This window comes from Lactuca saligna, chromosome 5 (genome assembly GCF_052625555.1).
Source record: "Lactuca saligna cultivar CGN05327 chromosome 5, ASM5262555v1, whole genome shotgun sequence".
In the NCBI taxonomy this organism is placed as follows: domain Eukaryota; kingdom Viridiplantae; phylum Streptophyta; class Magnoliopsida; order Asterales; family Asteraceae; genus Lactuca; species Lactuca saligna.
Genome location: NC_136421.1, coordinates 242,216,113 through 242,241,967, shown reverse-complemented (window position 1 = coordinate 242,241,967; position 25,855 = coordinate 242,216,113).

The following is a 25,855-nucleotide window of genomic DNA, read 5'->3' as shown; positions in this document are numbered from 1 at the left end:
GGATTGCCAACGGACTGTGGTGCATCGATAAAAATGACAACTACTTTGAACACAGCCGTTAGAGTAGCAAAGAATGTGGAGACCCAACTTAGGGAAAAGGGTATGGAAAAAGATAAGGTAGGATAAAAGAGAAAGCTTGACGGACCCTCAAGATCTGATAAGAAAGGAAGATTCTCAAATTCAAATCTGGATGACCAAAAGTATAGGGCCAAGTGGTGTGAGAAGTGTAAGAAGAAGCACTATAGGATACACGACGAAGAAGTGACTTTTATAAGTGTGGGAGGACCGATCATTATTCAAGAAATTATACATTCAATAACAAGAAATGTTACGAATGTGGAGATGGTGGGTATATTTCCAAGAACTGCCCAAAGAAAAATGAAGCAGCAAGGCAAAATGTGCCGACAAAGCCAAAGGAAAGAGCATTCCATATGATCCTTAATGAAGCAGGTGACGGTGTAAGGGATTATGAGTAAGGATCTATATAGACCTAAAGATTGAATGTATCCACATAGCGTATCATGTGGTGTAGCCTAATATAAGATGTTTGGTGTAGGGTAAACTTGAATATCTATGTAATTGTTCCAAGAACTAATATAAACCTTGGTTATGTTATCTGATGTGTTAAATGACTATATGAAATTCTTGTATAGTGACTTGGAAAACTAAGAGGAAATTCTTGGGACGAGTATTCATAGGTGTGAAAGGTACTAGAGGCCAATACTACTGGAAGCACAGGACTCGCACTTAGGTGATGGAAAGTCACAAGGTCACCAAGGAACTAGTAATTGATTCTGTTTTTTCATGTATGTCGTTACCATCATTTTGGTAATGACCAAGAAGATAATTCATATTTCGACCCCATAGGTCATATCAAATCGAATTCGGATAAGAAAAGTAAGTACGTGGTTAAGAGAACCATGTTCGATGTAGCATCCGACTTTAGCCATAAGATTTAAGTGAAAGATAATCGAAGCGATCAACAGAAGTATTGCAATCACCGTTAAAACAAGAATCTTGTAACTAGAAGTGCTACATGTTAAATTTGATTATATTATATTAGAACATGAAGGAAGTTAGCTTCCAATCTAAAATATGACTCAAAACTACCTAAGTCTAAATGTTGTATCATACGGTAAGAGGTCATTAGAACATGACTCATTGGTCTGTTATGATAATCAAAGTAAAGAACTTATCATAAGTTTAGCCTGTGTAAGAATGATGAGGAATCTTCAATAATGATCGAATTTGTAACTCAAATGTTATAACTGAAAGTCCAACATAGGATAAAGAGAGGGTGCAAGATTGAGCACCACTAGTAGTCAAGAAGTTTGAGAGTTAGATACTCATTTAAAAGTGTTGGGTTTTGAGCATTCTAACACTCCTAAGTGTACATGCAACCCTAAATACCTTGGATCTATGTTTTCTCTATTATACATACAAATATGAACTTTCCAAGGTATTCATCCTAACTAGCATAATAACATGATTCATATGAATATATCAAGTTAGAATTACATACCTCTTTGATGTAGAAAGTCTTCATGAAGCTTGAGTACCTAGTGCCCCAAGTGTGACACCTCAAATGGTTCACACAACACCAAATACACTTGGAATAACTTGAGAGAAACTTGAACACTCCTTGAAATCGTTTAGCCCTCACACTCACACATAGTGCATGATTTCTTGAGCCATGGGTTTCTTTTATATGGTGGCTATTAGGGTTACAACATGTAACTCATGACTTTACCCATTCCTTATACTCCATGGATTTTAACCTCCATGGAGTATCCATGGGTCACCCCATGGACTTAGTCCAACATAAGGAATCTTGGATCACAAGCCCACATATATAAGAATGACTAATTTACACAATCAACACATATATTTAATTAGTCTTCTTTTGATCACTTTATTAATTCCAAATTAATTCTTGATCAATACTAATTAAATAACCTTATTAATATATTAGAACTTATAATATATTAACAAACCTTAAGTGTTATTTTTCTCATTTTAGTCTATCCAAATGCATGATGCCATGCAACTCAAATGGACCATGCCGGGTCGGGTCAACTCTTACCAATTATAGTTATGAACTTCGACATTAATCCAATAATCCCCCACTTTGATAAGTCTAAAACTATTATTGCGTATGACTTCAACAACCAACTGGCAATCGTAGCTCTCAAAAGCTTCTGTCGAACTCTGACCTTGTCAATGACTTGTCCATTAGATAAAGGATCATATATTCCTCCATTCTAGATATCTTATGGACTGAGACAAGGATTATAATCATTCTCTCTGTCCATTTGTTGTTTCCCGATTTCCGATTTATGACGACTGACTAATTGAACAAGTCAAATCAGTCATCGCCCGGCCGAGCATTTCCGTTTGTCATCATCAAATCATCGAGGGGCCTACATATATCGCTTTTATCCTGAAGGTAAAAGGAATGGATAAACTTCGAGTCATATGGCTTGTTCTACTACTTGTTGAATCATACACAAAGGCACGTTTTATAACATCGAGTTACCGAATGCGTTTTCGTGCAATCATTGTACAACCAACTCATAGTAACAACTCATATCTCTAGGTTTGAAGAATATAAGATATTATCATCTCATGATCACTCGTGATAAAATCCATGAAGTGATTCCAATGAGCGCGGGTTGAATCCAATACTCAGAACTTATGAGCAGTCATGAGTGTTGTAGCCCTTTATCCAACATCTTAGACCTCTACAAGCCAACCCATGATAGTCTTAATTCACATCTACCTCCAACATATGACCGACTGTGGATGGTTTGAATAACTTAATCATCCAGAACAATGACCTAGTTATTCAGGAAGTCAAAACATGCAAAGTGAAACACAATAATAATTGAATCCAATATGGTGTCAAAACCTATGAACATAAATAAAACACATTTTATTTATCACCATATGATTACACATTATTGATTGTATGCTGTTTCAACTATCAACTTTATTCTTGAATTTAGAACAATAGTTGTCCCTGTTGGATTAATGTCTAAGTCCATAACTATAATTGGTAAGACTTGACCCGACCCGGCATGGTCCATTTGGGTTGTATGGCATCATGCACTTGGATAGACTAAAATGAGAGAAATAACACTTAAGGTTTGTTAATATATTATAAGTTCTAATATATTAATAAGGTTATTTAATTAGTATTGATCAAGAATTAATTTGGAATTAGTTAAGTGATCAAAAGGAGACTAATTAAATATATGGGTTGATTGTGTAAATCATTCATTCTTATATATGTGGGCTTGTGATCCAAGATTCCTTATGTTGGACTAAGTCCATGGGGTGACCCATGGATACTCCATGGAGGTTAAAATCCATGGAGCATAAGGAATGGGTAAAGTCATGAGTTACATGGTGTAACCCTAATAGCCACCATATAAAAGAAACCCATGGCTAAAGAAATCGACACTAATGTGTGTGTATGAGGGCTAGACGATTTCATGAAGTGTTCTAATTTCTCTCTAAGTTATTCCAAGTGCTTATGGTGTTGTGTGAACCATTTGAGGTGTCACACTTGGGGCACTAGGCACTCAAGCTTCATGAAGACAAGCACTATCAAAGAGGTATGTATTCTATCTTGTTATATTAATAGTTTTGTATGCTAGATTAGGATAATACCTTGGATATTCATATTTGCATGTATAATAGAGAAAACATAGATCCAAGGTATTTAGGGTTGCATGTACACTTAGGAGTGTTAGAATGCTCATAACCCAACAGTGGTATCAGAGCCTAGGCTTGTTTTCTTGTTATACCTGCAATAGAAGCTGAAAAATCGAGTTTTGATGCTGTCAGCCCAGCTGACTCGCCGAGTCCATGAAGGGACTCAACGAGTCCAAGACAAAATGCATCCAACTCGCCGAGTTGTGTTCATGCACTCGACGAGTTGGACCCTAGACAGCATATCTTCGAGGTTTTTGGCTAGAAATGGACTAGGAACATTACCCTAAGTTGTTTTTGAACTTATAAACTTGTTTTTAATGTGGTAATGTTCATGCTAATCCATTTTCAAAGATAATTGTCAATAGATTCATGTTTTGTATTAGTTTAAAGGTTAGACTAATTACATGAAAAAGTTTGATTTGAATTATCTTGTTCTTATGAGTTGCTTAGATTAATAGAAAAGTTGAGTGAAAAGTTGTTTTCAATCCAAATTAATCTAAGAGTTGATTCTAAAATGTGTTTTTGTAACTTGTCCTCAAGTTATATGAAAAGTCACATTTAAGTTTCATAAAAACTCATAAAAGTTGGCAATGGTTACAAAAGATGAAGAGTCTTGTCCTTAAGTTATGGAGGTTCAAGAGTCACTTCATTAATAAATAAATAAATAAAATATGTAACCTTAATTAATTCCATAAGTTATAAAATAAAGAAAAGGTTAATTCTTTATTAGTTTAAAGTCTTCCATAATTTGTCCACAAGTTATGGAACTTGAAGAGTTTTTGGATTAAAACTACTTTAAATACATAAGTTATGAAATTAATTAGTTTTGAATAGTTTCAAAACTTGCCCTCAAGTTTTGGAATTTGTAAAGTTTTCTCTTATGAATACTTTAATTCCAAGTTAGCCCTTAGAATTTTAAAAGTTAAAATTCAACCCTTATACTTTATAATATTATAAGTTAATAATATATATATATATATATATATATATATATATATATATATATATATATATATATATATATGTATAAGAGTAAAGTCGGTCTTACCGCTAGTACGCCTCATTCACGAAGCCGGTCTATAAGGTGGGTATAAGGTTGTTGCCTATAAAATGGCAACTTAATGGGTGTCCACTCTCACCCACTGCTTGCTTGACTGGTGGAGGGTCGTTAGCCGAACGGGTTTGACATGACTATAATTCTCCCTTCATTAAAAGTATTAATGATAAATACTAAGTAACTAAACTCTAAATAATACCCAATCTTAGTTACTTAGGAAAATATGAATAAGGTGCTAATCCATGAAATTACACTTTGCACTTTGTTTAAGTTGGTTAGTGGAGCGTGTGTGGTTAACCGGCACACTAACTCGTATTTAACAAGGTAGGCAAAGGGTAACTTAATGTTTATCATAGTATCGATGGAGCGTGTGTGGTTAACCGGCACATCGATTGAGGGATAAACACTTAAGGGTACCAAGTAATTTGCATGGTTACTTCACACCTTGTTTTGTGATCCTCGGCATCCCAGTCACAAAACCTGAAGGGCACACTCGAGATTGAAACATGCCATTAAACAGTTCAATGAATCTCAAAAGATCTAGGAGTTTCAAATCCAATTAAAACCTAATAATACATTTCGTTTATCTTGGTGGAAATTGGTGAATCGTCATTCACCTACCTTCAAATTGTTTTATAGCTTGGATTACGGCATACCTCTTCTAAGTTATAAAATAGTTTGTTGGGTCCTAGACTTAATATTTCATATTGGGTGTCATATTAAGGACTTTAAGATCAACTATCTTGAATATCTCCCAAAACATGTCTGGTTTAGACATTTATGATCTTCCCAAATCTTTTGAAACAAGCATTCCTAATGAAGATGATGTCCCATGGATATCATACTTCTTTCTCCTCCTCCAATTATTCTCCCTAACCCACAAGTTCTTGAAAAGTTTAAGATCACTCAAGCCCTAATGGCAAGGCAAGGTCTAGGTGTGATCACATCTTGGAGATGTAGTCACATATTGACAAGACGGGAGAGTTGGGTGTCAAAGTCTTGAGAAAGTTGGTGGTTCAATCACTTTCTAAGTCACATAATGAGTTCCTTTGGGACACCTATGAAATAGACTATGACAAGACCCTTAATGATCTTATCTATTGTTAAGATCAACTTCCTGAAACTTTATGGACATTGACAATGGTGACACTGGAAATACAGAAAAAGCATTCTCTTCCCAATGGAAAGGGATCGGCCATAGTCAACTCGGTTGAACAAATGGTAAAGAGAAAAGCTAAGTCTATGATAGTCCCGTGTACCATTATCAAAGGGTCCATATGTTTATATTGCCAAAGAAAGGGTCATTATTTGAGAAGCTGCCAAATTTACCTAAGGGTGTTAAAGTCAATAAGGTTGACTCTACTTCAGGTAAAGTCCACTATCTAACTCTGTTAAGTTTCTATTCTGAGATTCCTGATACATGATGTGACTGGGTCACATGGTAATGTTTTAAGAATCAAAGAAAAGTAAAGGAACTTAAAGAAAGAATATGCTGAATCTGATCGCATAGATGGATTTCTATCGCGTAGTTTGAAAATCGGATTCTTGAGCTACTTCTTAGGAGTTATGAGATATTGCTAAGGAATAGATAACAACAAGTTTTCATATGGATTGTAAGGATAAGTTTTCCGCATAGTTTTAAAATAAAAGAAAATTTTTGATTTTATTTATTTTTAAATATCCTTACAATGGCATTTGAGGAAAAATTGTTGCTTATATGATTCCATTAATAGCAAGAGTGGAAATATGAAATTGATTCCTTCATTTGTGGTAATGTCTAAATTTACCAAATAAGGAAAGATTCTCATCATCCAAAGTCTCAATTGGACCGGGACTTGGAATCATGCAAGTTGTATAGCATGATGAATGAGAACTTTTCAAGTATTGGAAAGATTAAGACTAATTACTTATTCACATGGATGTGTGAGTCAAGTAATGGACTAAGGGATCGAGTACATAGTCATATGCACTGATTAAGTCCACCACAAAAGATATAAGGCTATTCGTCATATTTTACTAGAGTTCAGTAAATATGATTATACTTACAAGCTTAAGTGTAACTCTGAGACATTGGAAAAGGTTCAAATGCATAGCAGAGCGGATAAGAAGAATCAAATTAGGCAGAAGGATAAAAGTTTCTCAAATATGAAAAGATGGGAGAGTACTTTAGTATCAGTTTTGTGATCATCTTAATGATTAAGAAACCATATCAAAATTAGTTCTCTAAGGAAGTCTTAGTGCATTCTTATGACTAAGAAGGGATCTTGAATTGTTGAAATGGTTAAATCAAGAAGATGAGTCATACTTCGTTCCAATACAAGTCTTAGAGTCATACTCCAAGATTGTAATTTGAGTGACATGTCTTAAAGAAGGTTTAAAACACTTGACAAATGTAAAAGTTTTCTACTCTTGTACATTTGAAATTGGTAAGTTGTGATGTTTTGGATAAAACAAAGACCAACTAAGGCCAATTGTGTGAAGTGTTTGTCTTGATTAGAATCCGCACTATCTCTTGGATGTTTGACAAGGGAGTCTTATAGCTCAAGAGGACAGTGGGAGTCTTAAAGGTCTTGAAATTCTCAAGAACTAATCAAGAATGAAACCTGAAGTTCTTCACTAGCACACGAATTGAGGTTTATAACCTATCGTGTTGACATATTTTGTGCCCATTCTAGTTAAAGTTGGCTTTGCATATGAGTTCTTAGAGTTCTCAATGTGTTGCACAACAACTTGGAAGCAATGGTAGGCCCTTGAGCTGCCAGGTGGCAAGAAATTAAGATTGAGTTCAATCCATATGGTTTTGGATTTGTTATTATCCTTGTCTTGTGATTATGGTTTTGAAAAATTCATATGGGTAGGAACTCATACACCAATAAATCTAAGTGTCATAAGGTTTCTCTCTGATTCATGAAAATGATGGTGAGGAAACACTTCCACTAAGTAGATTTTAGCTAGATAGCAATTGGGATATTTGCATTCTCAAAGTCGTTAGTGGAGCGTGTGTGGTTTACCGGCACACTAACTTGGACTTGTGAGAAGTGGCAAAAAGGTCTAACCATTATGATTACGGCATCCCTCTTCATAATTGTTTAGACACACAAACGTGCTATCTAAGGGATGGTGTATGTTTTTTGATAAAGTCTTATCAAAACAATCTAGTATCAGAAATCTGAACTTTGGTCAGAAAGTCAATAAAGTATTGATTTCTAGAAGTCGAGCTTTCTGAGTACATGTCAAAGCTAGTGGGAGCATAAGTGTTATGCTAATGATCATCATGTTAGTGGGAGCATGATAATTACGATAAGTATTGCAAGCTAGCAATGTTAATTATAGAAAACAAAAGGCTTCAATTGGGAAAAAGTTGTTTTGCTATAATTAAGGGAGAGGAAATTATACTTCATCTCAAATCTATAAGCTTAGATCGTGAGGTTTTAATCATTTAGTCAAGGATATATATGAATTTCATGTTGGAATGGCTCAACATAAGGAAATTCTGTATATGGGTCCATTATTTGCGTTCTAAAATTCGATTATGATTACGGCATCCCTTTTCATAATCTGAATTATGAGAACTTGGCAAATTGAAATGGAAATGTTATAGCAAAAGACTGGTTTAGTCTTTATGTGAGACATCATGAATCGTGTCCCATATGCTTCGGATATAGGATCGATTACATGTGCTATATTCATCCTTTCTAAAATTTTCAAAAATGCCTAGGGCATTCAGAAGGAAAAAGGTTTAGAACTGGATATGACTAGAAGGATTAAACAATTGTCGAGGACAATCTAAGGTTTACCAAAGATTGGTTGCTCAAGGACAGTTAGAAGTATAGTGATAATTCTGGAAGGACCATATTGACATAATCTGTAAGGAGGCAACTCTTGTTCAGAAGTGATAGTCGAAATGGGATCTGGAAATGTTTCAAAGTTAGAATTTTCAATCTGTGTAAGATTAAGGAAACTTAATGCAAGAAGGATGGTTCCAAGGACTTGATCTCCTTTGGAATGCTCTGTAATGATTGTTGTTAAGTCTTTCTGACTTTGTGCATAATCATTACAAGAGGATCGATGCATATAAGTTTAGAATCTAAAAGATTTCAGTAAATGACATGAATTTGGAATTCTTGCATTTGCAGTAAGGATTTGGGAGTGTGAAAAGAGAATCATTGAAGTTATGTTCATTTGATCTAGTTCACAAAATAAAGATCATAGACAAACATATTATGCATACTTGGTGTATGGCATGACTAGTGTTTAGAAAACATAGTGTACATGCTTGGAGCATTGGACAACTATTGTTTTAAATTCAAGAATAAAAGTTGATAGCTGAAGCAGTATACAATGAATAATGTGTAATCATATGGTGATAAATAAAAGGTGTTTTATTTATATTCATAAGTTCTGAGACCATATTGGATTCGATTATTATTGTGTTTCACTTTGCATGTTTTGACTTCCCGAATAAACTAGGTTATTCTTCCGGAATGACTACGTTATTCAAACCATCCACAGTCGGTCATATGTTGGAAGTAGATATGAATTAAGACTGTCATGGGTTGGCTTGTAGAGGTCTAAGTTGTTGGACAAAGGGCTACAACACTCATGAGTGCTCATAAGCTCTGAGTATTGGATTCAACCCGCGCTCATTGGAATCACTTCATGGATATTATCACGAGTGATCATGAGACGATAATATCTTATATTCTTCAAACCTAGAGATATGAGTTGTTACTATGAGTTGATAGTACATTGATTACACGAAACGCATTGGTAACTCGATGTTATAAAACGTGTCTTTGTGTATGATTCAACAAGTAGTAGAACAAGCCATATGAGTCGAAGTTTATCCATTCCTTTTACCTTCGGGATAAAAGCGATATCTGTGGGCCGCTCGATGATTTGATGATGACAAATGGAAGTGCTCGGCCGGGCCAGGACTGATTTGATTTGTTCAATTAGTCAATCGTCATAAATCGGAAATCGGGAAACAACAAATGGACAGAGAGAATGATTATAATCCATGTCTCAGTCCATATGATATCTAGAATGGAGGAATATATGATCCCTTATCTAATGGACAAGTCATTGACAAGATCAGAGTTCATCTACAAGGTCAGAGTTCGACAAAAGCTTTTGAGAGCTACGATTGCCAGTTGGTTCCTGAAGTCATACGCAAAAATAGTTTTAGACTTATCCAAGTGGGAGACTGTTGGATTAATGTCTAAGTCCATAACTATAATTGGTAAGACTTGACCCGACCCGGCATGGTCCATTTGGGTTGCATGGCATCATGCACTTGGATAGACTAAAATGAGAGAAATAACACTTAAGGTTTGTTAATATATTATAAGTTCTAATATATTAATAAGGTTATTTAATTAGTATTGATCAAGAATTAATTTGGAATTAGTTAAGTGATCAACAGGAGACTAATTAAATATATGGGTTGATTGTGTAAATCATTCATTCTTATATATGTGGGCTTGTGATCCAAGATTCCTTATGTTGGACTAAGTCCATGGGGTGACCCATGGATACTCCATGGAGGTTAAAATCCATGGAGCATAAGGAATGGGTAAAGTCATGAGTTACATGGTGTAACCCTAATAGCCACCATATAAAAGAAACCCATGGCTAAAGAAATCGACACTAATGTGTGTGTATGAGGGCTAGACGATTTCATGAAGTGTTCTAATTTCTCTCTAAGTTATTCCAAGTGCTTATGGTGTTGTGTGAACCATTTGAGGTGTCACACTTGGGGCACTAGGCACTCAAGCTTCATGAAGACAAGCACTATCAAAGAGGTATGTATTCTATCTTGTTATATTAATAGTTTTGTATGCTAGATTAGGATAATACCTTGGATATTCATATTTACATGTATAATAGAGAAAACATAGATCCAAGGTATTTAGGGTTGCATGTACACTTAGGAGTGTTAGAATGCTCATAACCCAACAGTCCCATGCTCCAAACATGTACACTATGTTTTCTAAACACTAGTCATGTCGTACACCAAGTATGCATATTATGTTTGTCTATGATCTTCACTATGTGAATTAGATCAATTGAACATAACTCCAATGATCCTATTTCACAATCCCAAATCCTTACTGCAAATGCAAGAATTCCAAATTCATGGCATTTACTGAAATCTGTTAGATTCTAAACTTATATGCATTGATCCTCTTGTAATGATTATGCACAAAGTCAGAAAGTCTTGACAACAATCATTACAGAGTATTCCAAAGGAGATCAGCTCCTTGGAAACATCCTTCTTGCATTAAGTTTCCTAATATTACATAGATTGAATAATTTCTAACTTTGAAACATTTCCATGTTCCATTTTCACTATCACTTCTGAACAAGAGTTTCCTCCTAACAGATTATGTCAATATGGTCCTTCCAGAATTATCATTATACTTCCAACTGTCCTTGAGCAACCAATCTTTGGTAAACCTTAGATTGTCCTCGACAATTGTTTAATCCTTTTAGTCATATCCAATTCTAGACCTTTTCCCTTCTTAATGCCCTAGGCATTTGGAAAATTTTAGAACAGATGAAATATAACACATGTAATTGATCCTATATCCGAAGCATATGGGACACGATTCATGATGTCTCACATAAAGACTAAACCAGTATTTTGCTATAATATTTCCATTTCAATTTGCCAAGTTCTCATAATTCAGATTATGAAAAGGGATGCCGTAATCATAATCGAATTTTAGAACGCAAATAATGGACCCATATACAAAATTTCCTTATGTTGAGCCATTCCAACATGAAATTCATATATATTTCCTTGACTAAATACGATTAAAACCTCAATCTAAGCTTTTAGATTTGAGATGAAGTATAATTTCCTCTCCCTTAATTATAGCAAAACAACTCTTTCCCAATTGAAACTTTTGTTTTCCATAATTAACATTGCTAACTTGCAACTTTTATCATTATTATCATGCTCCCACTAACATGATGATTATTAGCATAACACTTATGCTCCCACTAGCTTTGACATGTACTCAGAAACCATCTGGACTTCTAGAAATCAATACTTTATTGACTTTCTTACCAAAGTTCAGATTTCTGATACTAGATTGTTTTGATAAAACTTTATCAAAATCATACACCTCTCTTTGATAGCTCACATGTGTGTCTATACAATTTTAGATCTATGAAAAGGGATGCCGTAATCATAGTCTCAATTGTTTATACCTTTACCACTTCTCACAAGTCCATGTTAGTGTGCCGGTAAACCACACACGCTCCACTAACGACTTTAAGAATGCAAATATCACAATTTCTATCTAGCTAAAATCTACTTAGTGAAAGTGTTTCCTCACCATCATTTTCGTGAACCGGAGAGAAACCTTATGACACTTAGATTTAATAGTGTATGTGTTCTTATCCATGTGAATTTGTCAAAACCATAATCATAAGACAAGGTTAGTGACAAATCTAAACTCATATGGATTAAACTTGTGTAATCTTAAATTCTTGCCATCTGGTAGCTCAAGGTCCTGCCATTGCTTCCAAGTTGTTGTGCAACCAATTGAGAACTCTCAGAACTCCTATGCAAAGCTAACTTGAATAGGAACAAAAATTTCAACATGATAGGTTATAAACCTCAAGTCGTGTGCTAGTGAAGGACTTTATTCTTGATTAAGTCTTGAAACTTTCAAGAGCACTAAGACTCCCACTGTCCTCTTGACATATAAGACTCTCTTGTTAAATATTCAAGAGATACTGTGGTTTCTAATAAAGACAAACACTTCACACAATTGGCCTTAGTTGGTCTTATTTTTATCCAAAAGATCACAACTTACCAATTTCAAATGTACAGGAGTAGAAAACTTTTACTCTTACATTTGACAAGTGTTTTAAACCTTCTTTAAGACATGTTACTCAAGTTACAATTTTACAGTATAACTCTAAGACTTGTATTCAAATGAAGTATGACTCATCTTCCTGATTTAACCACTTTCACAATACTCCTCTTCTTAACTATCAGAATGCACTTAGAGGATGAATTGTGATAAGGTCTCTAAATCATTAAGATGATCATATAACATGATACTAAAGTACTCTCCCATCTTTTCAGACTTGAGAAACTTTTATCTTTCTGCCATACTTAGATTCTTCTTATTCGTTCCGTCTCACATTGAAACTTCTCCAATGCTACAAACTTATACTTAAACTTATAAGTATAACCATATTTACTGAACTTAAGTAAATCATGATGAATAGTCTTCTTGATCTTTTGTGGTGGACTTGACCAGTGCACAAGAATGTGTGCCTGATCCCTTAGTCCTTTCCTTATGCACATAAGGAATTAGTCTAAATTTTCCAAGCTGAAAGTTCTCATTCATCATGCTATACAACTTGCATGATTCCAAGTTTCGGTCCAATTGAACCTTGGGTGATGAGAATCTTTCCTTATTTGGTAATATTAGACACTACCACAACTGAAAGAATAAAATCCATTTTTCCAATAATGTTATCAGTGGAATCTTATAAGCAACAACTTTTCACAAACGTCATTGTAAGGGTACTTAAAATAAATAAAATCAAAACCTTTTTCTTTTATTTTAAAACTTTGCTGAAAAACTTATCCTTACAATCCATATGAAAACCTTGTTGTTATCTATTCCTAAGCAACATAAATATCATAACTCTTAAGTAATAGCCCAAAATTCTGATCACCGAACCATGCGATTGAAATCCATCTTCGTGAGCATGTACTTAATAGAGTTAGACAATGGACTTTACCTGAAGTAGAGCCAAACATATTGACTTTAACATCCTTAGGTAAATTTGGCAGCTTCGCAACCAATGTCCCTTCCTTTGGCAATAGTTACCTATGGACCCTTGATAATGGGACTATCTCAGACTTAGCCTCTCTCTTTACCATTTGGTCAACCGAGTTGACTATGGCCGACCCCTTTCCATTGGGAAAAGAGAGCTTTACTGGATATCCAATGTCATTATTGTCAATATCCACAAGTTTTAGGAAGTTGATCTTAGCAAACAGATAAGATCATTAAGGGTCTTGTCATAGTCTATTTCATTGGAGTCCCAAAGGAACTCACTATGTGACTTTGAAAGTGATTGAACCACCAAATTTCACAAGACTTTGACACCCAACACTCTCGACTTGTCAATATGTGACTACATTTCTAAGATGTGATCACACATAGACCTTTGCTTGCCAATAGTGCTTGAGTGACCTTAAACTTTTCAAGAACTTGTGGGTTAGGGAGAATAATTGGAGGAGGTGAAAGAAGTATGATTTCCATGGGACATCATCTTCATTTAGGAAAGCTTGTTTCAAGAGATTTGGGAAGATCATAAATGTCTAAACCAGACATCTTTTTGGGAGATATTCAAGATAGTTGATTTAAAATCCTTAATATGACACCCAATATGAAATATTAAGGCTAGGACCCAATACAATACTTTTATAACTTGGAAGAGGGATGCCGTAATCCAAGCTATAAAATATTTGAAGGTAGGTGAATGACGATTCACCAATTTCCACCAAGATAAACTAAATGTATTATTAGGTTTTAATTGGTTTTGAAACTCCTAGATCTTTGAGATTCATTGAACTTTTCAATGGCATGTTTCAATCTCGAGTGTGCCCTTATGGTTTTGTGACTGGGATGCCGAGGATCACAAAACAAGGTGTGAAGTAACCATGCAAATTACTTGGTACCCTTAAGTGTTTACCCCTCAATCGATGTGTCGGTTAACCACACACACTCGATCGATACTATGATAAACATTAAGTTACCCTTTGCCTACCTTGTTAAATATGAGTTAGTGTGCCGGTTAAGCACACACGCTCCACTAACCGACTTAAACAAAGTAAAAAGTATAATTTCATGGATTAGCACCTTATTCAAATTTTCCTAAGTAACTAATATTGAGTATTTATAAAAGGTTTAGTTACTTAGTGTTTATCATTAATACTTTTAATGAAGGGAGAATTCTAGTCCTTGTCCTACCCGTTCGGCTAACGACCCTCCACCGGTCAAGGAAGCGGTGGGTGAGAGTGGACACCCATTAAACTGCCATTTTATAGGCAGTAACCTTATACCCCCCCCCCCCTTATAGACCGACTTTGTGAATGAGGCCTACTAACGGTAAGACTGACTTTACTCTTACACATATATATAAATATTATTAACTTATAATATTATAAAGTATAAGGGTTGAATTTTAACTTTTAAAATTCTAAGGGCTAACTTGGAATTAAAGTATTCATAAGTGAACACTTTTCAAATTCCAAAACTTGAGGGCAAGTTTTGAAATTATTCAAAACTAATTAATTCCATAACTTATGTGTTTAAAGTAGTTTTAATCCAAAAACTCTTCAAGTTCCGTAACTTGAGGACAAGTTATGGAAGACTTTAAACTAATAAAAGAATGTTTCTTTTCTTTATTTTATAACTTATGGAATTAATTAAGGTTAGACATTTTAATGATTTAATGAAGTGACTCTTGAACCTCCATAACTTGAGGACAAGTTATGGATTCATCCAAGCATTCAATGAAAACAAGACTCTTCATTTTTGTAACCTATGTTAACTTTTATGAGGTCTAAGATTCATAAATGTGACTTTTAAGTTACATAAACACATTTTATGAACTTCTTTTGGATTAATTTGGATTAAAACCAACTATCACATAATTTTTTTTCATTAATCTAAATTCACTCATAAAACAAGGTAACACAAAAAACTTTTGGTGATCCATAACTTATTCTTAAGTTATGGAATTATTTAAAACATTAACACCAAATTTTGTAACTCCATAAAAACTTTGAATCAATTTTTTTTAAAACCTTTTCATATCCATAACTTATGGAGGTTTCAAAAAATTAAACTCTTTAGATCAAACTTTTAAAACTAATAAAATAATCATATCATTTTATCTTTTACTAAATTTGACCTAATTCAACTCATATAACAAATTATTCAAATTTTACAAATAATTAGTTTTTCACAAGAACAAGTAATTATCTTAAAATTTGACAAACTTCATGTTTTTTTTCTTTTTTTTCAACTTTGAAAATAAAATATTTGCATCAATATAACAGAAAACAACCAGCCTCTGATACCACTGTTGGGTTTTGAGCATTCTAACGCTCCTAAGTGTACACGCAACCCTAAATACCTTGTGTCACACCCCCAAACCAGAACGGCAGAAACGTTCAGGGGCGGAGGACGTCATATTCAGTATCATAACAGTTCATAGAAAGGAAAGTACACACCACCATATATATTAAAGTTTCCAAGATGATTCCATAATTGTATTCATTACATGTTGAAAATGTAAATATATAAACATCATTCAAAAGAAGTAATTAACGCCAACGCGTTAATCCCAAAAGTTGATTCCCAAATCTGCTTAGCGGTTACCGGAGAATACAAGTTAATTCAAAGAAAAAATGTCAACAATTAAGTTGGTGAGTTCATAAGTAGTTTAGAAAAATTGGATGCCATTCCAAAATGGGTGTATGTTTTCCAGAAAACGCAGTATTTCAAATGTAAAGAGTTGTGATTTGTTGTGTTGAAAGTGAATGTATTAGATCCAGAAAATCCCATATTTTCCCTAATGGTTGAGATACGAGTTGTTGTGTTTTTCAAGAAAAACCCTTATTTTCTTATAAAAGTATGAAATGCATATGAATGTTCATGTTATAAGTTGTAAATAATTGCACCAGGAAAATCTCTTATTTTCCTAACATAAATGGCAGTCTCTAAGACCGAAAATCGCAAGAAACCGACGTTCTCAAAAGTTGTGTCATAGTTTTATATAATAAAGCTATACGAAGATCGCATCTGTTAGATGAAGAATAGTTTTAATAGCTACTCGTTCATAAAAACATAATACCATAATAGTTGTATATCCGATGAGTTTTATAACCATACTAAACATAATATGCCTGTAACGACGTTCTTCAGGCGTCGCAGCGTTATGACAACTGTCACCCCAAAAGACGGACTGTAGCTAACAGTCAGGGCGCGGGATCATGACTTCCCGTATAGATCTATACACATTTGAGACGTTCTCCGAATGGGAGACTCTGGTTATAGACAGGACTTGCAGCATTACTTTCTAATAAAAAAAAGTAACGTTTGAAGATATACACGTCTCATGGATTCTCAACTAAGCCTGTATTAAAGTGATAGTTTTGTATGCAAAGTTTATCCTTTTTCACAATGTTTGACAAAGCAAAGTCATAAGTTTTTAGAATATATAACACGACTTAACAATGAAAGGTACTTTGAAATCATTATATACTTTGTATAAGTCTAATGCACACAAAGTATGTCAAGAGTTTTCCATAATAGTAATGGGTTCCAAGTGATTTATTCGGTAAAACAAGCGAAGTGAAACTTTATAAATTACACGATAATAACCATATGTTTACTTGTATCCCCCCCCCCCCCCCTAAAAGAGTATAAAAGCATTTAAAATGTATTTAAAGTGTGTTTGAAAGGGGTATGAACTCACTTGAAAGTTTGAAGATGGCAAGATGGAAAACCGGGCAGAGTTTCGTCTCGGGAAATGGATTTTCCTCGGGATTTTCGGGATTCCTCGGGAGTAAAATCGACCTTCGGGACTTGCACAAAATGACCAAGGCTTCGGGGTAGTGCGAGCACGGAAAACGAAGTAAAACGCAAGAAAAAGGAGAGAGAATGAGTCATTTGCCCGGGAACCCTCGCATCCCTTTTATAGGGGGCTGAGAAGCGTGCGTACGCGGGGCGTACTCCTGTACGCGGCACGTACGGGACGTCATTGCTCACCGCATCCTCGGCTGCAGCGTTTCGGATGGGACGGGGAGGGGGGTAGCTCGCATAGGGGCGACGTGGACGATCCGAGGCCGTGGCCTCGAGTACGCGGGGCGTACGAGGGTACGCGGCGCGTACTACGGCCCTAGGCTGACTCCCCTTCAGATAATACCGAATTTTTAATAAAAATTATATATAAATTATTTATCAAACTTCAAAAATTCATATCTCCTTCATACGAACTCCGTTTTTGACGTTCTTTATATCCCCGCGAAGGTGAGACTACGATCTACAACTTTCATTTAGATTCTGTTGGAAAATTCCGGAATTATTTTTATTATTTTTTTATAAAAATGACGTGATTAAGGAATTTCTTTAAAAACTCATAACTTATTCATACGATGTCCGATTGGAGCGTTCTTTTTATGCATGTTTGTAGTTTAACGATATCTATGACTTTCATTTAGACACCTAAGGTCAGAAAAGTGTTTTATTGAAAATTTGCGTTTTTACGCAACTTCGTATTGCCGGTTTTTGTCGGAAAACTTAGAATGATCATAATTTCTTCGTTATATATCGGATTTTTGTGTTATTTATATGTTTGGAAACCTTAAGACGATAACTACCACATAGTGTACTCCAAATAGAGTTTTTGAATACTTCATTTTTCGATGATATTCTAATTCCTTTCTCAAAGAGGTTACAGGACTCGATTTTTACTGACTTGAAATAACGGGCTGTTACATCATCCCCCCGTTAGAGGGAATTTCGTCCCGAAATTTTTAATACAAAAGAAGAGTCTTAGGGGCTGGGGAAGAGATGTGGATACTTCTGTTGCATTTGATCTTCTCGTTCCCACGTGAACTCAGGTCCCCTCTTAGCATTCCATCGGACATTTACTATTGGAATGCGACTCTGTTTAGTTCGTTTAACTTCCCTATCCATGATCTCGACGGGTTCTTCCACAAAGTTAAGATTTTCATTTAGTTCGATCTCATCGAGTGGAATTACAAGTGTTTCGTCAGACAAACACTTCTTCAGGTTTGATACGTGGAATACTGGATGTACTTTGTTAAGCTCTATTGGAAGTCGGAGTTTGTAGGCTACTGGACCAACCCTTGAAATGATCTCGAAGGGTCCAATGTACCTAGGATTTAGCTTCCCACGCTTTCCAAAGCGTATCATGCCCTTCCAGGGTGAGACCTTCAGTAGTACCCGATCGCCAATCTGAAATTCCAAGGGTTTACGTCTTTTGTCGGCATAGCTCTTTTGCTTATCCCTCGAGGATTTCAGTCGTTCTCGTATTTGCACGATCTTTTCAGTAGTTTCTCTGATGATCTCTGGACCAGTGAGGGTGCTATCAGGGACTAGACCTTTTGCTAGTTGTGTGTCGCCCACTTCCGTCCAGCACAGAGGTGATCTGCACTTACGGCTGTAAAGGGCTTCAAACGGAGCAGTATTGATACTAGTATGATAACTATTGTTATAAGAGAACTCAACCAACGGTAAGTGAACATCCCATGCTTTACCAAAGTCGATTACACATTCTCGCAACATGTCTTCCAAGGTTTGGATCGTTCTTTCACTCTGTCCGTCAGTTTGGGGGTGATAGGCTGTACTCATGTCCAATCTTGTTCCCATGGATTTTTGCAATGATTGCCAGAATCTAGACGTGAATCTGTTGTCTCTATCCGAGATGATAGACATTGGCACTACATGGAGTCGTACGATCTCTCGGATGTAGATTCTCGATAGCTTTTCCATTTTATCCGTTTCCTTGATCGGTAGGAAATGAGCGGACTTGGTTAATCTATCGACGATTAGCCAAATAGTATCTTGGCCACCCTGAGTTTTGGGCAGTTTCGTTATGAAGTCCATGGAAATCTGCTCCCATTTCCACTCAGGAATTTCAGGTTGTTGGAGTAGTCCTGAGGGTTTCTGGTGTTCTATTTTGATCTTGGCGCAAGTCAAACACTTGCTCACATATGTAGCGATCTCTGCCTTCATGTTTGGCCACCAGTAGAGTTGTTTGAGATCTTGATACATCTTGTCTGACCCGGGGTGTACGGAGTATGGAGTCTTGTGTGCCTCGCTCATAACTACCTCTCTAAGTCCACCGAACTTGGGTGTCCATATTCGGTTCATGAGGTAGTGTGCTCCGTCACTCTTGATTTCTAAATTCTTGTCCATTCCCCTAAGGGTCTCACCTGTCACATTTTCGGGTTTCAGGGCCTCTATTTGAGCTTCCTTGACTTGTGTTGACAGGTGCGAATGGATTGACATGGCTAATGACTTCACTCTTCGGCCAGAGTACTCCTTACGACTAAGGGCATCTGCCACGACGTTAGCCTTTCCTGGATGATAGCGAATCTCACATTCGTAGTCGTTGAGCAATTCGACCCAACGTCGCTGTCTCATGTTCAACTCCTTCTGGTCAAAGATGTGTTGTAGGCTCTTGTGGTCTGTAAAGATAGTGCATTTGGTACCATATAGGTAGTGTCTCCATATTTTAAGAGCGAAGACCACCGCCCCAAGTTCTAAATCATGAGTGGTGTAGTTGACCTCATGCGTTTTCAGTTGTCGTGAGGCATATGCAATAACCTTTCCCCTCTGCATTAGTACACAACCCAGCCCTTGCTTCGAAGCATCGCAATACACCACAAAATCTTCGGTCCCTTCTGGGAGAGAAAGGATGGGCGCACTGCAAAGGGCCTGTTTCAAAGTCTGAAATGCAGCATCTTGCTTTTCTCCCCAATTGTAGGTCACCCCTTTCTGGGTTAAGGCGGTAAGAGGCTTTGCGATGCTGGAGAAATTCTGAATGAACCTTCGGTAATAACCAGCAAGACCTAGAAATTGGTGAATTTCTGTTGGTGTAGTAGGCGCAGACCAGTTTTTGATAGCCTTGATTTTTGATGGATCCACGTGGATTCCTTCCTTGCTGACCACGTGGCCGAGGAAGTCCACCTTTCTAATCCAAAACTCACATTTTGAGAATTTTGCATACAGTCTCTCAGTTCGTAACGTCTCTAAAACTTGCCTCAGATGTTGACCATGCTCTTCTTTATTCTTTGAATAAATGAGTATGTCGTCTATGAATACTATCACGAATTTATCCAAGAATGGACGACATACCCGATTCATTAGATCCATGAATATGGCTGGGGCATTGGTTAGTCCGAACGGCATCACTACGAGCTCTTAATATCCGTATCGTGTTCGGAAGGCCGTCTTGGGAATATCACTCTCCAGGACTCGCAACTGGTGATATCCCGACCTCAGATCGATCTTGGAGAAGTAGTTGGCTCCTTGGAGTTGGTCGAATAAGTCATCGATTCGGGGTAGGGGGTATCGGTTCTTGATGGTAAGTTTGTTGAGTTCTCGGTAGTCGATGCACATTCTGAATGATCCATCCTTCTTTTTCACGAACAGTACGGGTGCTCCCCATGGCGAGAAGCTCGGCCTGATGAATCCTTTTCCAAGTAGTTCATTCAGTTGGCTGGATAGCTCTTGCATCTCTACCGGGGCTAATCGATAGGGTGCTTTGGCTACTGGGGTGGCTCCGGGAACCAGATCGATTCTGAACTCAACTTGTCTCGCGGGAGGTATTCCCGGAAGGTCCTCGGGAAAAACGTCGGGAAAGTCGCATACGTCGGGCACACTCTTGATGTCCTGGACTTCGCGTTTCACATCTACAACATGTGCCAGGAACGCGTGACACTCCTGGCGTAGGCATTTCCGAGCTTGGATACTTGAGATGATACGAAGAGTGGTACTGGGTTTGTCGCCCAAGACAATGAAAGTTTCGCCGGTTGGCAGATTAAGGCGAACGGCCTTATCGTAACATAGAATGTCCGCATGATGAGAACTCAGCCAATCCATGCCAACGATGACATCGAAACTCTTAATCGAGACTGGCATGAGGGTGATTGAAAAGGGATTATCGTTTAAAGTTAGGGTGCAGTTTAAGTATATCTCCTTAGTGCCTTCGGTTTTCCCGTTGGCCATTTCTACTATGAATGGTTCACTTAATGATTGTGGTATTGATTTTAGCAGGCCTTTAAAGTCGTGCCTCACAAAACCTGTTTCCGCTCCACTATCAAACAAAATGCATGCATACGAGTTATCAAGAAGAAACGTACCCGTAACAACAGTAGGGTCCGCAATGGCTTCATCTTGTCCCATTGCGAAAACTCGGCCCCTTCCACCGGTATTCCGGTTGTTTGCCTTTGGGCAATCCCTGCGGTAGTGCCCCGTGTCTCCGCACTCAAAGCAGGCGCGGCTTACCTCGACATTAGTAGTAGGGACGGATGGTTGGGTTGGCTCTTTGCAATAGCGGGCTGTATGTCCCTTCTTATTACACTTGGTGCATTGAAGATCATGGCACGGACCGTGGTGGTGGAAGCTGCATCGATTGCACTTAGGAAGTTTCCCATTATATAAGCTTGTGGGGGCAGGGTTCACAGGTACAATCATAGCGTGGGTCGCTATTACTTGTTGTTTCTTGGGGTTTTCCTGGAGGGTTTGTCCCCTCCTTTTGTTACAATGCCTACTCTAGCCTTGAGTCTCCCTAGGTGGATTTGTGGTTGTTGAAATGATATCGTGTTTTACTCCGTGGTCGATGAGTCGTTGAGCCAGGCGTTTAGCGCTGTTGTAGGTAACAGGATTGGAAGCTAGGACATGCCCTTGAATCTGGGGTGACAACCCCCAAATGTACCTTTCAACCTTCTTTGATTATGGGTTGACCATGGTAGGGCACAGTGCAGCGAGGTCGTTGAACCTAGCTGTATAGGTGACTAGGTCAGACCCAGTCATTTTCAGATTCCAGAGCTCCTGCTCAAGCTTTTGCACTTCGCCCCTTGGGCAGTATTCTTCCAGTAGTAGGACCTTTAGATCGTCCCAACTCATGGCGTTGGCGACAGTGAGCGTCACCGAATTCACATGGCTTTTCCACCAAGTGAGGGCTCGATCTACGAAAGTGCAAGCAGCGAACTTGACTTTGCTTGCTTCCAGGCATGAGCAGATCTCGAAGACCGTTTCGGTCTTCTCGAACCATTGCATTAGTGCAATGACTCCCCCAGTTCCATTAAAAGTTTTTGGCTTAGCGTTAGAGAACTCCTTGTAAGTACATTCTCTTACTTGGCCATGACCAGTGCCATGATTTGGATGATTCGTGCTGCTTCCTGCTCCTCCATTTCCGTGGGAGTTTATTTGCGAGAGGGCTGCAGTCACTGCTGCTGTGATGGCAGCCTGGACCATGGCTGGATTATAAGTTGGTGGTGGTGGTGCCGTGCCCGGCCTGGGCCTTAGGGTTGGACGAGGAGGCATCGTGCTGCCAAAAGAAAAATGGAAAATTTATAAGTTTTGGCAGTTCAGATTTAAATGATATTGAGTTAACTTCTAATAGTTCTAAGAAGTTGGGTTTGACCGACACAATGTTTTGAGCTTGAAGGTAAAGTTTGATTAGATGTACCAATGAATTAAACGAATTGCGCATGATTAACAACAAGAAAAAGGGGTATACCCTTATATATATTAAACATATAGTTGTGTTACAGCGGGGTCTAGACAAAAGTTCTTGACCTTTCTAAAGGCCTCCGATTACAGAACAATTTAAAGAAAATAATACTTTTATCCGAAGTCCTAATTTATAACAAAATTTGAGAGTCGGGCAAGTACTACTTGCGGCGCGCTTTGCGTTTGGAGCTCGACTCCGTGTCAGACTGCTTTGACTCCATGAGGCGTCTATCAAACGTAGCTTGTTGTTCTCTCAATTCTGCGAAGGCTGCATTTGCTTGTGCTTGAAATGCTTCAGTGCGAATGTGGATGTCGTTGTGCAACATCTCTAGGCGGTTGATATCGGCCGTGTGGATTTGTACCTCAACATTGACTTCTCGGATTCGGTTAGCTTGCACTCCGGATTGATAGCACTGGTTGGCGAGTTTGCCAACCATGACCGGAAGTGCTCGGTCGGCTGATCCCCCGCCTCTCACATCATAGAAGTCTCGGCACATGCCGTAGGGAGGGCGTAAGCTTTGTTGTTGGCTCCAATGATGGAGGTGACTTCCCCACACTGGAGTGGGTCCTTGGAAGTTCCTCACGTGGACGGGAGGTTGTGGGATTGGTGGATTTATAATTTCTGGCTCCGAATCCGTGCTAGAGTCATCCCCTCCCTCTAACTCTATAGGCTCTCCGTCTTCTTCAGGATCTTCTTCGATCCATCCTCCATTACCTTGGTTGGGGTAGTAGGGGTCATTGGGGTGATGGAATCCTGCCATTTAGACTGTACGAGAATAGAGTTAAAAATTTACTATAAGTTAGAGCACATGAAACTTACCCTTAAGTTTAATGGTTGACGGCACTCGAATACTCCCTTAGTATTCTTTAATGATATGCTTTTGGTAAGTTTTAAATTTGTTGTTCATTGCAGACACTCCTTGGCATACGTTAGTCGGCTCTTGGTCAAATATAGTTGGTCAGGCTATATCCTTCCCAGTTTCGATTACATGTCCCAAGGCGTACCTGTACTGCACAACTTATTTATAATACTTCTAAAGTTATTTACTATGAAACTGTTATTAGTATAAAATGAGTGCATGCTTACCTTAAAACTAATTAAATTTAATTTCAAAAGTATGACTTTTCTCAGAGTGCTTTTGCCCAGTTGAGTTTATAGTTGTATACCAAAAAGAAATGGTTTTGATATACTTAATTCCCTATAAACAAAGCTCTGATACCAATCTGTCACACCCCCAAACCAGAACGGCGGAAACGTTCGGGGGCGGAGGACGTCATATTCAGTATCATAACAGTTCATAGAAAGGAAAGTACACACCACCATATATATTTAAGTTTCCAAGATGTTTACATAATTGTATTCATTACATGTTCAAAAGGTAAATACATAAACATCATTCAAAAGAAGTAATTAACGCCAACACGTTAATCCCAAAAGTTGATTCCCAAATCTGCTTAGCGGTTCCTTGAGAATACAAGTTAATTCAAAGAAAAAGTGTCAACAATTAAGTTGGTGAGTTCATAAGTAGTTTAGAAAAATTAGATGCCATTCCAAAATGGGTGTATGTTTTCCAAAAAACGCAGTATTTCAAATGTAAAGAGTTGTGATTTGTTGTGTTGAAAGTGAATGTATTAGATCCAGAAAATCCCATATTTTCCCTAATGGTTGAGATACGAGTTGTTGTGTTTTTCAAGAAAACCCCTTATTTTCTTATAAAAGTATGAAATGCATATGAATGTTCATGTTATAAGTTGTAAATAATTGCACCAGGAAAATCCCTTATTTTCCTAACATAAATGGCAGTCTCTAAGACCGAAAATAGCAAGAAACCGACGTTCTCAAAAGTTGTGTCATAGTTTTATATAATAAAGCTATACGAAGATCGCATCTGTTAGACGAAGAATAGTTTTAATAGCTACTCGTTCATAAAAGCATAATACCATAATAGTTGTATATCCGATGAGTTTTATAACCATACTAAACATAATATGCCTGTAACGACGTTCTTCAGGCGTCGCAGCGTTATGACAACTGTCACCCCAAAAGACGGACTGTAGCTAACAGTCAGGGCGCGGGATCATGACTTCCCGTATAGATCTATACACATTTGACACGTTCTCCGAACGGGTGACTCTGGTTATAGACAGGACTTGCAGCATTACTTTCTAATAAAGAAAAGTAACGTTTGAAGATATACACGTCTCATGGATTCTCAACTAAGCCTGTATTAAAGTGATAGTTTGGTATGCAAAGTTTATCCTTTTTCACAATGTTTGACAAAGCAAAGTCATAAGTTTTTAGAATATATAACACAACTTAACAATGAAAGGTACTTTGAAATCATTATATACTTTGTATAAGTCTAATGCACACAAAGTATGTCAAGAGTTTTCCATAATAGTAATGGGTTCCAAGTGATTTATTCGGTAAAACAAGCGAAGTGAAACTTTATAAATTACACGATAATAACCATATGTTTACTTGTATTCCCCCCCTAAAAGAGTATAAAAGCATTTAAAATGTATTTAAAGTGTGTTTGAAAGGGGTATGAACTCACTTGAAAGTTTGAAGATGGCAAGATGGAAAACCGGGCAGAGTTTCGTCTCGGGAAATGGATTTTCCTCGGGATTCTCGGGATTCCTCGGGAGTAAAATCGACCTTCGGGACTTGCACAAAATGACCAAGGCTTCGGGGTAGTGCGAGCACGGAAAACGAGGTAAAACGCAAGAAAAAGGAGAGAGAATGAGTCATTTGCCCAGGAAC